Source organism: Phyllostomus hastatus, unplaced genomic scaffold (assembly GCF_019186645.2).
Source record: "Phyllostomus hastatus isolate PE091 unplaced genomic scaffold, TTU_PhHast_1.1 phas_scaffold_200, whole genome shotgun sequence".
NCBI lineage: Eukaryota > Metazoa > Chordata > Mammalia > Chiroptera > Phyllostomidae > Phyllostomus > Phyllostomus hastatus.
The window spans coordinates 11,058,244-11,073,495 of record NW_025334016.1 but is presented as its reverse complement, the minus strand read 5'-3'; the positions used below and the strand labels follow the sequence as shown (position 1 = coordinate 11,073,495).

At 39.2% G+C, this 15,252-nt stretch overlaps 1 protein-coding gene across 2 annotated transcripts in view; it reads left to right on the top strand.

Annotated features, from left to right (window-relative positions):
* The window catches only part of SLC9A7 (solute carrier family 9 member A7), a 161,337-nt gene that overhangs the window by 23,575 nt on the left and 122,510 nt on the right, over positions 1-15,252 (top strand). The window lies entirely within an intron of this gene.

The following is a 15,252-nucleotide window of genomic DNA, read 5'->3' as shown; positions in this document are numbered from 1 at the left end:
TAATTAAAATTACACACACACACATACAGAGTGTGTGAGTGCATAGGTATGCATGTACACACAAGAAAACAGTGAAAAAGTAACAAAGAGCCAAAATGACATGGAACATGGTAAATAAATAGCAAATATGGCAATCATAAATATAGGAACCAGTCTGCATGGCAGTGGTAAATATACCGCAGCCCTGGTTCAGAAAACTGACAGGTGTGAGGCAGCACATAGGAGCCAGGCCCACAAATGTGACTGGACTAAAACTGCAATCAAAAGGCAGAAATTACCACACTAACAAGAAAATCCTGAGATTCAACTGTATGCTAAGAAGAGGGTATGGGAGGATAAATAGTGATGGGAAAAAAACTAAACTAAACTGAACAAACAAAAAAGAGATATGTTTATTTGTTTATTTAGACATATTTAATTTTTCAAGTGCAGTTGACATTCAATGTTATTTTATATTAGTTTCAGGAGTAAAGCATAGTGGTTAGACATTTATGTAGTTTATGAAGTGGTCTCACCAATCCAAAAATATATATGGGGAAAGAAAAATGAACTTCTGGTCAGGATGAACAGCATAGATAAACACTGCTTGTCTCCTTGCACAACCACAAATTACAACTAAAATGTAGGACAACCATCACTCAAACGATCAGAAATCGAGCTGAATAGAAGTCTGACAACTACAGAATTAGAAACCACATACATCCAGAGTGGTAGAAGGGACAAAGGCACAGAATGGGCTTGTCCCACATCCATGTGTGTTGGATAAAAATTCAGGAGGTGTATCTTGGGAGCGAGGAAGCCCAGCTCCATACCAGGTTCCCAGCCCAGGGTTCCATTGCCAGGAAGATAAGTCTCCATAACTTCTGACTGCAAAAACCAGTGGGGATTTATTTGGTGGAAGAAACTTCTGGAGTCCCAAGCAGTTCCCTGTAAAGAACACACACATAGACTTACCCAGATTCACTCTCTCTGAGCTCCAGCACTGTGGTAGCAGCTTGAAAGGCACCAGTGGCATAAAGGGAGAAACTGAGGTGTATAGCATGAAGGCTAGAGCTGGAGGACAGTTTTCACTCAGAAGGATGGATAGAGGCTATTGACTCCTTCTGAGCCTGCCCCCCACACCAGAACCACAGAGCCAGGAGGGCAGTGCCATGTCTGAGACTTCATCAACCTGGCTAACACTGTTTGCCCCACCCTGGAGATCACCTGAGACTCCACCCCACCCAACTTCCAGGTTCACCCAAACTGTTAACTGTGATTTTTCCACATGAATGTCTGGTCTTGGCTCATGCTTCACAGTTTCCTAAATCCTATCAAACAAGCAACAACCTGTCTCAGTGATTCCCCAGCCACCATACCTCTTGTTAAGTGGCTCCAAGCACAGCACTAACAGCAGCCAGCCTAGATTCAGTTTGGCTTCTCCTGGGAATCTCTAAGCCCAGCACAAGTAGCATATTTCTCAGACTGCTTTATAGCTCATGCAGGGTGGCCAGAGCAGAACACAGGTGGGAGCTGACATGGTGGGGGCCTGCACCACTTGAGAAATCCTAGAGCCTTCACACCCAGTACAACTACAGACCATGTTGAAGTACTACCACCCTGCCCCTGAATAGCTGATCCTCCATGGATGGTAGAGGTTGGTGGTTAGTGGTCACAGCCAGTTTTTGCAGCTGACTGGCCTGGGTAAATCCCTCCCATTGACCTGACAATGGCAATCAAGGCAAGAGGAGGAGGTATTCAGGCCACACAAAGGGTGCACCTGGAGTACCCAGCTTGGGTGATAGGGGAGGCTGTGCCATTGGATCCTACAGGACACCTACTACACTAGGCCACACTAGCAAAACAGGGAGTCATAGCAGCTCTACCTAATACATAGAAACACATCAGTGAGGCTGCCAAAATGAGGAGACAAAGAAACATGGCCCAGATGAAAGAGCAGATCAAAACTCTGGAAAGAGAACTAAACAACATGGAGATAAGCAATCTATCAAATACAGAGTTCAAAACACAGGTTATAAGGATGCTCTAGGAACTAATGAGGACCTCAACAGCATAAAAAAGATCCAGTCAGAAACAAAATATACACCTAATTGAAATAAGGAACAACTTGCAGGGAAACAACAGTAGAGTGGAGCCAAGAATCAAATCAATAATTTGGAATATAAGGAAGCAAAAACAATCCATTAGAACAGCAAGAAGAAAAAAGAATCCAGAAGAAGAAGGAGGAGGAGGAGAGGAGAGATGAGGATACTATAAGCAGCCTGTAGGACAACTTCAAGCATGCCAACATTTGCATAAAAGGGGTGCCAGAAGGGGAAGAGAAAGAGCAAGAAGTTGGAAATGCATTTTAAAGAATAATGAAAGAAAACTTTCCTAATTTGGTAAAGGAAATACAAGTGCAAGTGCAAGAAGCACAGAGAGTCCCAAACAAGATGTATGCAAATAAGCCCACTCCAAGACACATAATAATTAAAATGCCAGCAGTTACAGATAAAGAAAAAATCTTAAATGCAGCAAGAGAAAAGCAGTTAGTTACTTACAGGGGCATCCCCATCAGACTGTCAGCTGATTTCTCAAAGGAAACTCTGCAAGCTAGGAGGGATAGGAAAGACCACCAATTTACACCATACACAAAAATAAACTGAGGATGGATAAAAGACTTAAATATAAGTTATGACACCATAAAAGACCTAGAGAAAAACAGAGGCAGGAAAATATCCGATGTCCCACTTAGCAATATTTTCAATGATACATCCCCTAGGGCAAGGGATGTAAATGAATAAACAAATGGGACTACATCAAACTAAAAATCTTCTGCATGGCTAAAAATATCAACAAACTGGAAAGGCAACAAACTGTATAGGAAAATGTATTTGCCAATGATTCCTTGGACAAGGGTTTGATCTCCAAAATATATAAAGAACTCACACGACCCTACACCAGGAAAACAAACAATCCAATTAAAAAATGGGCAAAGGATCTGAATAGACACTTCTCCAAGGAGGACGTACAGAAGTCCCAGAGTCCTATGAAAGGATGCTCAGCATCACTAACCATCAGAGAGATGAAAATTAAAACCACAATGAGATACCAGTTTATACTGGTCAGAATGGCCATCATAAACAAATTAACAAACAACAAATGTTGGAGAGGGTGTGGAGAAAAGGGAACCCCAGTACACTGTTGGTGGGAATGCAGATTGGTGCAGCCACTGTGGAAAACAGTATGCAATTTCCTCAAAAAAACAAAAATGGGACTGCCTTTTGATTCCACTGCTAGTATTATACCCTAAGCATCCCCAAATAGCAATTCAAAAGAACCTATGTACCCCAATGTTCATAGTAGCGTTATTTACAATAGGCAAGTGCTGGAAACAGCCTAAGTGCCCATCAGTAAATGAGTGGATCAAAAACTCTGGTACATTTACACAATGGAATACTGTGCAGCAGAAAGAAAGAAGGAGCTCCTACCCTTTGCAATAGCATGGATGGAACTGGAGAGCATTATGCTAAGTGAAATAAGCCAGGCAGTGAAAGACAAATATCTTATGATCTCACCTATAAGTGGAGCCTAAGCAACAAAACAAATAAATGAGCAAAATAGAACCAGAGACTAGGAAAGAAAGAACAGATTGAAGGTGACCAGAGGGGAGTGGGAAGGGGCATAATGGGGGAAATATGGGGAAGGGGCAAGCAAAGGAACATGAATAGAGGGCTCATGGACATTGACAATGGGGGCAATTGACAGTGGGAGTGGGGAGAGGTGGGGTAGGGGTAAGCAATGGGGAAAAAGCAGGATAATTGTAACTGAACAACAGTAAATTAAAAAAGAGATAATAAATAAATATTTAAAGTCATGAAATGCAGAGACCCACAGCCAAGATGGCTCTACCCAACAAAGCTATCATTTAAAATCAAAGGGCAGACAAAGAGCTTCGTGGATAAGAAAAAACAAAAAGGAGTTCATCATGACTAAGCCATTATTATATGAAATGTTAAAGGGGCTTATTTAAGAAAAAGATCAAAACTATGAACAATAAAATGGCAAAAAATACACATCTATCAACAATCAGGCATATCTCCTTGGACAAGGGAAACAAAGGAAAAGATAAACGGACTACATCAAACTAAAAAGTTTTTGCACAGCAAAAGAAACCATCAACACCATGAAAAGGGAATCCACTGAATGGAAGAAGATATTTGCCAATGATATATCTCATAAGGGGTTAATTTCTAAAATATATAAAGAATTTATACTACTCAGTGTTAGATGTTCTGGTCATGATGGAGGCATAGGCAGAAATGCTTCACATCCTGGCACAACCAAAAGAAGGATAACAGAGAACAACCAGAACTGCCAGAAAATCATTTGCATGGCAGTCCAACAACCAAGGAGTTAAAGAAACATTCATCCAGACTGGTAGGAGGGGTGGAGACCGGCAGCCGGGATGGAGGGGACATGCAGCAAGGCAAGGTGGTGGACCATGAGGGCAACCCCACATATGTAGGCAAATAAACCAGGAGGAACAATGAGGGAGCAAAACAGATCATGAAACCCAGGGTTCAGCACCAGAAACTAAAGAGTCAAATCCCCTGGCTGTAAAAAATATGGAGGCTGTGATGGGGCAGGGAAACTCCCAGTCTCACAAGAGGTTCGTTGGAGCGGCCCACAGGGTCCTAAAATGTACACAAACCCACCCACCTGTAAATCAGCACCTGACAGGGTACAATCCATTTATAGAAAGCGAGAGAAGTGACAGAATGTGGGATGAGAGCTGAGCAAGGCTCATTGCTCCCTCTCTGACCTTTCCCCCATTGAACCACAACGCAGCACCACAATGCAGCAGAGGGCTGTCACACCCTGGTGAACACCTAAGGCTCTGCCCCTTACAATGTAACAGGTGCACCAAGACAAATAAGTATGGCTCAAATGAAAGAACAGATCAAAACTCTAGAAAAATAACTAAGGAGAGAGAAAACCTATCTGATGCAGGGTTCAAAACACTGGTATTCAGTATGCTCACAGAATTGATTGAGCTCCATTGCCAAATGAAGGAAGATATGAAGGCTATACAAAGTGAAATAAAGGAAAATGTACAGGGAACCAACAGTGAAGGGAAGGAGACCAGGACTCAGATCAATGATTTGGAACAAAAGGAAGAAATAAACATCCAACCAGAACAGAATGAAGAAACAAGGATTTAAAAAATGAGGAGAGGCTTAGGAACCTCTGGGAAAACTTCAAACACTCTAACATCTGAATCATAGGTGTGCCAGAAGAAGAGGAAGTGCAAGAAATTGAAAACTTATCTGAACAAATAATGAAGGAAAAATCCCCTAATCTGGTGAAGGAAATGGACTTCCAGGAAGTCCAGGAAGCCTGGAGAGTCCTAAAGAAATTGAACCCAAGGAAGAACACACAAAGACACAAGTTACCCAAGGTTAAAGATAAGGAGAGAGTCTTAAAACCAGCAAGAGGAAAGGAGACAGTCACCTACAAAGGAGTTCCTATAAAGCTATCAGCTGATTTCTCAAAAGAAACCTTGCAGGCAAGAAGGGGCTGGAAATAAGTATTTGAAGTCATGAAAGGCAAGGACCTCCACCCAAGATTACTCTGTCCAGCAAAGCTCTCATTTAGAATGGAAGGGCAGATAAAGTGCTTCCCAGATAAGGTCAAGTTAAAGGAGTTCATCATCACCAAGCCCTTATTATATGAAATGTTAAAGGGACATATCTAAGAAAAAGAAGATGATCAAAACTATGAACAGTAAAATGACAACCGACTCACAACTATCAACACCTGAACCTAAAAAACAAAAACAAAAACTAAGCAAACAATAACTGGAACAGAATCAAAGAAACAGAGATCCCACAGAGGGTTATCAGTGGGGAGGAGGAGGAGGGGAGATGCGGGAAAAGGTACGGGGAATAAGTAACATAATTGGTAGGCACAAAATAGACAGAGGGAGGTTAAGAATAACATAGGAAATGGAGAAGCCCAAGTACTTATATGTACCACCCATGGACATATAGTAAGGTGAGGAGAATGCTGTAGGGTGGTGGGTATGCATTGAGGAGAGGCATAAAAGGCAGGAAAAATTTGTGACAACTGTAATAGCATAATCAGTAAAATATACTTTTAAAAGAAGAACTTATTCTACTCAATACCAAGAAGATAAGCCAATTAAAATTGGGCAAAGACATGAATAAACACTTTTCCAAAGAGGACATACATATGGCCAATAGATAAATGAAAAAATGCTCAATGTCACTGATTTGCATCAGAGAAATGCAAATTAAAACCAGAATGAGATATCATCTCACACCTGTCAAAATGGGTATCATCAATAAATCAACAAACAACAAGTGTTGGTGAGGATGTGGAGAAAAATCCTTTTGCACTGTTGGTGGGAATAAAGATTGGTGCGGCCCCTGTGGAAAACAATATAGAGTTTACTGAAATAATTAAAAGTGGAACTGCCTTTTGACCTAGCAATTTCACTTCTAGAAATGTATCTGAAGAAAACTGAAACACTAATTTGAAAGTATATGTACACCCCATGTTCACTGCAGCGTTGTTTACAATAGCCAAGATCTGGAAACAGCCCAAGTGCCCATCAGTAGATGAGTTGATTAAAAAACTGTGGTACATTTACACAATGGCCATAAGAAAGGAAATCTTACCTTTAGCAATAGCATGGATGGACCTGGAGATTATAATACTAAGTGAAATAAGACAGAGAAAGACAAATACCATAGTATATCACTTATATGTGGAATCTAATGAACAAAATAAAATGACATACAGAATAGAAACAGAGGTATGGATACATGGAATAGACTGACAGCTATCAGAGGAAAGGGGGTCTGAGGGGCTGGATGAAAACAGGTGAAGGAATTAAGTGAAAAAAATATATAACATATAGACACAGGCAACAGTGTGGTGAAAGCCAGATGGAAATTGGGTGGGTGGTAGGTTGAGGGGAGCAAAGTAGAGGAGGAATGGGACAAAAAGAGACTGCTTGGGGCAGTATGCATTTGATATTTTGTTGAGTTGTACAGTTGCAACCTGTTTGATTTTATGAACCAGTGTCAGCCCCAAAATTAATTAAGAAAAGATAAATACATTTGCAATTTTGTATGATATTGCCAGATTATTCTTGTTAGAAATTTTCACTCTTACCAGCAATGTATAAAAATGCCTGTTTTCCTTTAGTCTTGCCAACAGACTTGGATTTTCATCAATGTGAGAGATAAGAGTGGTGTCTCAGTGTCATTTAAATTTATATTTATTTCATAAATAATGATGAATATCTTTTTAAAGTCTTCAGAGCCACCCTTTCCTGGAGTTCAGTTAGTTAGGGCATCTTCCCAATGCACCAAGGTTGCAGGTTTGATCCCTAGTAAGGGCACATACAAGAAGCAACATAAAAAAGTGGAACATCAAATTAATGTCTCTCTCTTCCTCCCTTCCTCTCTCCCTCTCTGTCTCCCTGTCCCTCTCCTTCCCTCTCAAAATCATTAAAAATATTTAAAAACTTCAGAACCATTTGTGTCTTTTCTGTGAATTGTCTGTTTATATTCTTTGCCTGTTTTTTTATAGACTTGTCTTTATCTTAATTCTAGGAGCTTTTTATACATTAGGGAGATTATCCCTTTATCTGTGATAAGTTGCAAATTAATTTTCTGTTTGTCTTTTATAAACTTCGATTATGTGTTTCCCCTCTCAGAATTTTGTTACTGTTTCTATCAAGTAGTTGAAGTTTTCACTTTTTTAAAGATGTATGGACTTCATCATTAGAATGGTGTTCCCTAAATGTTTACCCAGTTGTCCCAACACCATTGCAATAAAGTCCATATTGACCCTGCTGATTTTTTATGCCAATTCTCTCACATACTGAATACCTGTGTGTATTTCTGAACTTTCTCTTCTGATACATTGGTATGTCTCCATTCATAAATTCATGCCACCAATGTTAATATTGTGCCAGTATTAATTAGTACCAATGCTTGAAGCCCTTAGAGTATTTTAAAATCTGGTGGACTACTGTCCCCTCATTGGCCTATTTTCCCCCTGAGTTTTCATGGTTCTTATTTGTTTAGTTTTGCATATGACTCTAGAATCAGCTTGCCTAGTTCCTGTCCAAATGCCTACTGGTATTGTTGTTGGGATAGCATCAACTTTATGAATCCTTGTGGGAAAAATCATTTTTACTATGTTGATTCTTCCTATATAATGACCTTGTCATTTCAAGACTTTTGTGTTTAGCATGTTTCTTCTTAACCTTATTCCTACATATTTTATATTTTTGTTACCATTATATATGACATCTTGTATAGTATATCTTTAAACTGTATTGTTGTTCTGGATTTCCTTTCTTTTAAATTGGCTTAGCCACATTATTTTTCATATTTTACTCTCATTTTAATAGCCAAGAATAGTTCCTGGAAATTATGAAATGCTTTTTACTATATTTTTGTCTTGTAATGAAGTATCTTGAAAATTAATGTAAAAAATCAAAGTAATGACAATGGATTAGAGTTTCTAGTGTAAATGTTGGTAATGCTGGATTTATCATAAATGCTTAAAGGCAGAGAAGGCAGAATACAGAGGGTATTGGTTTAGTGGAGGCTTGGCTAATCATGAACCACAACTTGAAATCCTGAAAGTTAACAGATTGGTCACGTGTATTAAGGATACACTGAATGACTATTTTGGCTGACTGTTGAATGGCAAATGTTAAAAATCAATGTTAGGTGAAGACTAAACCACAATATGACTAACTTAGAATGAAACTCTGAGTTAAATAAATCTGAAATTTTATCTAGGAATAGATAATTATTGCAATTTTATTAAAAATGTTAGAAGTCAGCCCTGGCTGGTGTAGCTCAGTGGATTGAGCACAGGCTGTGAACCAAAGCATCGCAGATTTGATTCCCAGTCAGGGTACATGCCTGGGTTGCAGGCCATGGCTCCCAGCAACTGCACATTGGTGTTTCTCTGTCTCTCTCTTTCTCCCTCCCTTCCCTCTCTAAAAAATAAATAAATAAAAATCTTAAAAAAATGTTAGAAGTCATATTTTTCAAAGTTTGACATTGCAAAATGTAATTTCCCAACACTGACAGCTGCTAGGTTGCATGGGAATTCATTACATTGTATATGTGTGATACCAAAGAGATAATTAGAAATTAAATGCAACTTTAAAACATTGTTTTGTAATGCTATGAATGATTTTACACCAAACAAGTCTATAAAGATCAGAATTATGTTATAATTTAATATCTATTATTCTATCTTGTAGCGTTACTTAAAATTTTAGTTATTTCCTGACTTAACCAGATATGTTGTTTTTTCTTAAGTTAGTGATAGTACTTTTCATTCACTAATTCAACCAATAAATATTCATTGTCTGTTTACCTTTTAATTTCTTAATATATTTCTTTTTAAGTGCCGGGTTTATTGAAGTATAATTTACAGATAATAAAATTCATTTCTTTTAAGTATATACTTGTGTGACAACCACCAAAATCAAGATATAGAACATTGCTGGTCTCCCTGCCCCTGCCCCGCAAAGTCCTCATGCACCTTTGCAGATCATCTCCTCATCCTACCTGGAAACTACTACTAATCAGTTTTCTCTTCTTACACATTTGTCTTTTCTAGAACTTCATTTGAATTAAATCATATATTAAGTAACCTTTGGTATGTAGTTTCTCTCGCTTAGTACATTACTTTTGCAATTCACCCCATGTTGTGTGTGTCAATAGTTTTTTCCTTTTTACTGCTGAGCAGTAGTCCATTGTATGACTGTATCACAGTTTACTTACACATTCACCATTCTTGAACATTTTAGTTGTTTTCAGTTTTTGGGTATTATAAATAAAGCTACTGTGAACATTTGCCTATATGTCTTTGTGTGGGCATGTGTTTTCATTTCTGTTGGATAAATACCAAGAGTGAGCTTTCTGAGTTGTGTGGTAAGTGTATTTTAATTTTATGAAAACCTGGCAACATTTTTCAAAAGGACTGAACGGTTGTATTCTCAGTAGCAGTGTGTGAGATTTCTAGTAACTTTTGTTATTTAAGAATTTTAAATTTTAGACATTCTAGTGTGAAGTAGCATCTTATTTTTTGTTTAAGATTTTATTTATTTATTTTTAGAGAGAGGGAAGAGAGGGAGAAAGAGAGGGAGAGAAACATCAATATGTGGTTGCCTCTTGTGCACCTCCTACTGGGGACCTAGCCCACAACCCAGGCATGTGCCCTGAATGGGAATTGAATCAGTGACCCTTTGGTTCACAGGCTGTTAGTCAATTTACTGAGCCATACCAGCCAGGGTGTATCTTGTTTTAATTTACATTTTCCTAATGGCTAATGTTGTAGAGCATCTTTTCTTATGCCATCTGCATATATTCTTTGGCACTGTTCATAGTTTTGGCCTATTTTAATCTTTTTTTGTGTTCTTGAGTTGTATTTTAATATTTTCTGAGTATAAATCCTTTATCAGATAAGTAGTTTGAAATATTTTCTCCCTGTCTGTGGCTTGTCTTTTCATTTCCTTAATGGTGTCTTTTGAAGGGTAGAACTTTTAGATGTTGATAAAGTCCACTTTATCAGTTTTTTCCTTCATGGTTTGCACTTTTTGTTTCCATCTTAATACATCCTTAGTAAGTTAACTGTTTTGTGTATAAACTTAACAGCTCTTACAGTCATTAGTCAGCACTTTACTCTTAAGATAATAAAGGTGAATATATTGCTGAACAGACTAATTTCTACATATAAAACACATAAGGCTATTTGTTTTCCAAGTTACAAATAGACTTAACAAATACAAATGGCATGCTTTGTTTATGTTATCATGTTGTTATGCTGGTCACATGTGATAACAAGCTCTACCATCACAAGGTTATCGCTCACAAACAGTTAAGGAATACCAAAAATGACACTGCATGAGACATTCCGTTACTTTTGAAGACTGAATTCGATTTTTCCTAAGTCAAACTTTAGGATATTCCTAATATATATAGGTTGATATCTTGTATTTATTTTGGTATTGTCTATTAATTACAGATTTCAATCTTTGTATAAAGAGACCCTAGTAAGCCCAATCATGATTTTCACAAAGCAAAGTCATGTGTTGAATACCCAAGCATTTGTGACTATTGTACAGAGACACAGACCCCACTCACAAGGACTTCTATGGGAACACTATATAGAAGGGGTTGTTAATAGATGAGCTTTATGATTCCTCTGGGGCTTCTTTTTCTCTTCAGGTATGGATGAGGCTTGTGGTCTTTAACATTTCAAGGGCGTCCTCATTGTCATCCAGACATTTTGACCTTTAAAATTACATAACTTTCAGATTAATTGTCGACCTATCTTTCTTAGTTTCTTAAATGTAGTTAATGTTTTGCTGAGTTTTTAGTGTTTAAGGAACTATGCTGGGGTGTCAGGTGGTGGAAAAAGGAAACAAAAAAAAAAAGGTTTCTGCCTCCAATGAGTTGACACTCTTAGTAGAGCACAACTGTGTACGCTGAACCAAAAACCAGGTCAGGCTGTGTGGCTGGGGTTAGGGCACATGGGATCGATTGTAGATGTAATACAGGAAACATATTCAGGGAACAAATTGTGGGCCTCAATTGCTCTTTTGGTGCTTTGAGGCTCCATTCTATGGAAGTATGGGTTGGCATTTGTGACTAAAGGCTTGGGTTGATTTAGGGCTGCCTAAGAATGATGTTTGTCTCATATTCTGTATCTTTGAAAGCAGTAAAGATAATTGGAGTATATAGTGTCTGCTTCAGTTGTAGTATGGAGCTGCACCTAGCTTGGCATGTGGACCGTTGGCCTGCATGAGGGTGGCATAAAAGGTTGGTGGCAAAAGGGACTGTGGATTCTCTGTATCAGTAAGACCCACAAACATCTTGGCTCTCACTGTAGCAGTCATACAGAACTTGTGTGGGTGAGGAGACAGAAGCTATGTACTTGGGTGGCTACTGGGTCTCTCATGGACATGGAGCTTCTATCCCTTATGTATTTCCTGTCCTATATTATTCTCTAAAGCTAAGCAAATCTACTAACTGGAAAACCTGTTTAGATCCTGGAAATCTGTTTGTTGGCTTGAATCCATCACTGCAGCTGTGCTGCTGCACTGATGCCTTGAATGAAAGGTTAGCAGTATGAGCCCTGGCTGGTGTGGCTCAGTGGATTGAGCTCTGGCCTGTGAACTGAAAGGCTGCTAGTTCGATTTCCAATCAGGGCATATGCCGGGGTTGCTGGCCAGGTCCCCAGTACAGGGCCTTGTGAGGCAACTGATATCTCCCACACACTGGTGCTTCTCTCCTCTTTCTCCCTCCCTCCCTTCTCCTCTCTCTAAAAGCAAATAAATAAAATCTTTTTAAAAAACGGTTAGCAGTAAGAGGTGGGGAGATATCTTTAGAGCTGTCATATGGAGGATGATGGGGACCTGAATTGGGGTTGCAGCAATGAGAAGGTGAGAATGGTGAACATCTACACCCATGACAAGAGCTGAGACTTCTGTTAGAAGTTCAGACAAATGGTCTGGGGCAGGAGGGAGAATAACACTCTAACTATAGCTCTTGTCAGAGGTCTGAATGGTGTCATGGGCTCTTTCTAGTGTGTAAACATTTTTATTTTTTTAATATAAAAATAATTTAATAAATAGAATGCGATATTTGCCAAACAGTATTCTGGACACTTTATAAATATTGATTCATTTAATTCCTAATAACTGAATACCTTTTATACTTTACTGATAAGAAAACAGTAGCACAAAAAAGTAAAATAACTTGTTTGAGGTCGTGTAGCTTGAACCTAGGCAATCTGACTCCAGAATCCCTGCCATGAACCCTTCCAATTCCTCTAGCTTCTTTTCCACATTCCTCCTCATAGGAAATGAGTGGAATTAATAGTTTTTTGAAATGCCATTGTTGATAACTGAGTCAGAATGCTTATGCAGGTTAGACCTGCACAGGGTTATGTCATTGAGCAATTTCTAAAGGGCACAGACTCCTTACACAGTATGTAAGTGAGGATGGCTTGTACCCATGTCCTACTACCAGGAAAGGCCTGTGCTACAGTTGTAGGACCTCACTGAACATCTATTTGACCCCTTTCCTACTGAGACAGCCTCTTCCTCAAAATTCCTAGGATCAGAAGGTGTATCTTTCCTTCCTCTTAGCATCCATTGCAGGGTTTGCAGCTTTGATACTCCAGCAGTCTCCTGCTTTGCCTCTTCATAAGGGAGAGAGTGAGTTTACTTTGGGAGAAAACCCAAGCAAGGCCTGAGCAATAGGTGTGCACTTGATGCTTGCTTAGGGATTTGGACATTGCTTTTGTTGTAGTTTTTTTCTTTTGCCTTCTCTTGTAAAAAATCTCATTGTTAAAACATGGGCTTCCTACCCTGGCCTTTTAATCATAACAAAGAAAGCAAATTGTTATAAAAATGAATTATTACATTACTTCTTACATCATCAAGTCCACCAGTTATGTGTGGTGGTGATTTATATATTTATTCTGCTTTTTTTTTGCTTGGTGCGTAGAGAAAAGGTATCTTTTTCATTATGATTTTTAGTCTTTGCCAGAAAGCAGTGACTTGGTTTCTAGATTGACACTGTCAGCAAGCCGTCTGACATTTTTTCTAAAGATTTATTTATTTCTTTTTAGAGAGGGAAGGGAAGAAGGAGAAAGAGAGAGAGAGAGAGAAACATCAATGTGCAGTTGCTGGGGACTGTGGCCTGCAACCCAGGCATGTGCCCTGACTGGGAATCGAACCTGCGATGCTTTGGTTCACAGCCTGCGCTCAATCCACTGAGCTACACCAGCCAGGGTGCAGTCTGACATTTTATAACAGTACTCCAGCTTCCTTACACTGCTGGCTGAGCAGAGGTTGCTGAAATATATCAATCAAGTTGTTGGTATTTTCATTGCCATATTTTGTACTGAATGAAGCATTCTGTGACTGAAGCTGTCAGTGACAGTTGTTTCCATGCAGTGGCCTAACACAACAGAATACCTGCTTATGAAGGAAGAATCTTCTGGAGCTTTCCCCTACAACTCTGCTTTGAGCTCACAGCAGAATCCTTGTATGGCATCTAGTAAATTGCATCCTCATTGTTATGATGACCTGTATGCACAAAGAAGGAGTAATTTTGCCAAAGTTTTGGAGCTTTCAAACCACCTACTTAACATCTTTTTAAATGATTTCATTGGTATACATAGTTGTGAATCAGTATTCATATCTATCTTCTCCTCTGCTCCCCTCCCTCCCCTGCCCTCCCCTCTCTCTCTCCAAGCTTTTACATACTTTGTTGCTTTAAGGGCCAAACAAAGTAGCATTTGGTCAGTTAAAAGCACCTCATTGAAAATGCATCACAGTGCTGTCAAGTGATACCAGTCACTTGATTTGATGACAGGAAGGACAATCTTTGGATGATGTTGCTTAGGCCACCTGCTCATTTATTTAAAGGGTCCCTTCACACATCATTGATGAAAGAAGGCATGAGCATAGGACTGTGGCACACACTGGGTGGTTGCTAAGTGCTTACCCATGAGAACAGGTGGAGTAGTAAATCAGTAGTAAGTCGGGAAGGGAGTGAGACCAGCCTGCCTCATCGTCCCTATGACTCCTGTAAACTTGATGTTCTGAACCACTGCCCCCATGAGCATACCCTGTATCTCTTTCAAATGTTGAGTTGATTTATGTATTTCATGGTGTGGGTCAGTAATCAAACTCTCACAGTCCCAAACTATAGCACAATAGTTTGATTTCCTGCATTCCTGGCCTGGCAACTCATGAGGTTCTGAGATAAAAGCTGAGGATTCAGGGTGCTGACTTTAACTATGTAGCAGAAAGAAAGAAGGAGCTCCAACCCTTGGTGACAGCATGGATGGAACTGGAGAGTATTATGCTAAGTGAAATAAGCCAGGTGGTGAAAGACAAATATATGATCTCACCTATAAGTGGAACCTAATCAACAAAACAAACAAGCAAGCAACATATAACCAGAAACACTGAAATTAAGAACAAGGTGACAGTAACCAGAGGGGAGATGGGAGGGGATAATGGGGGGGAAAGGGTGAAGGATGAAGTCAAGGAACATGTATAAAAGACCATGGACAAGGAAAATGGCAGGGGGAGGGTTAAATATGCGAGAGGGAGGAACAACTGTCATTGAACAACATTAAAAAATTAAAAAGTTATGATTACTAATCCAGAGTAAATGAAAACTTGAT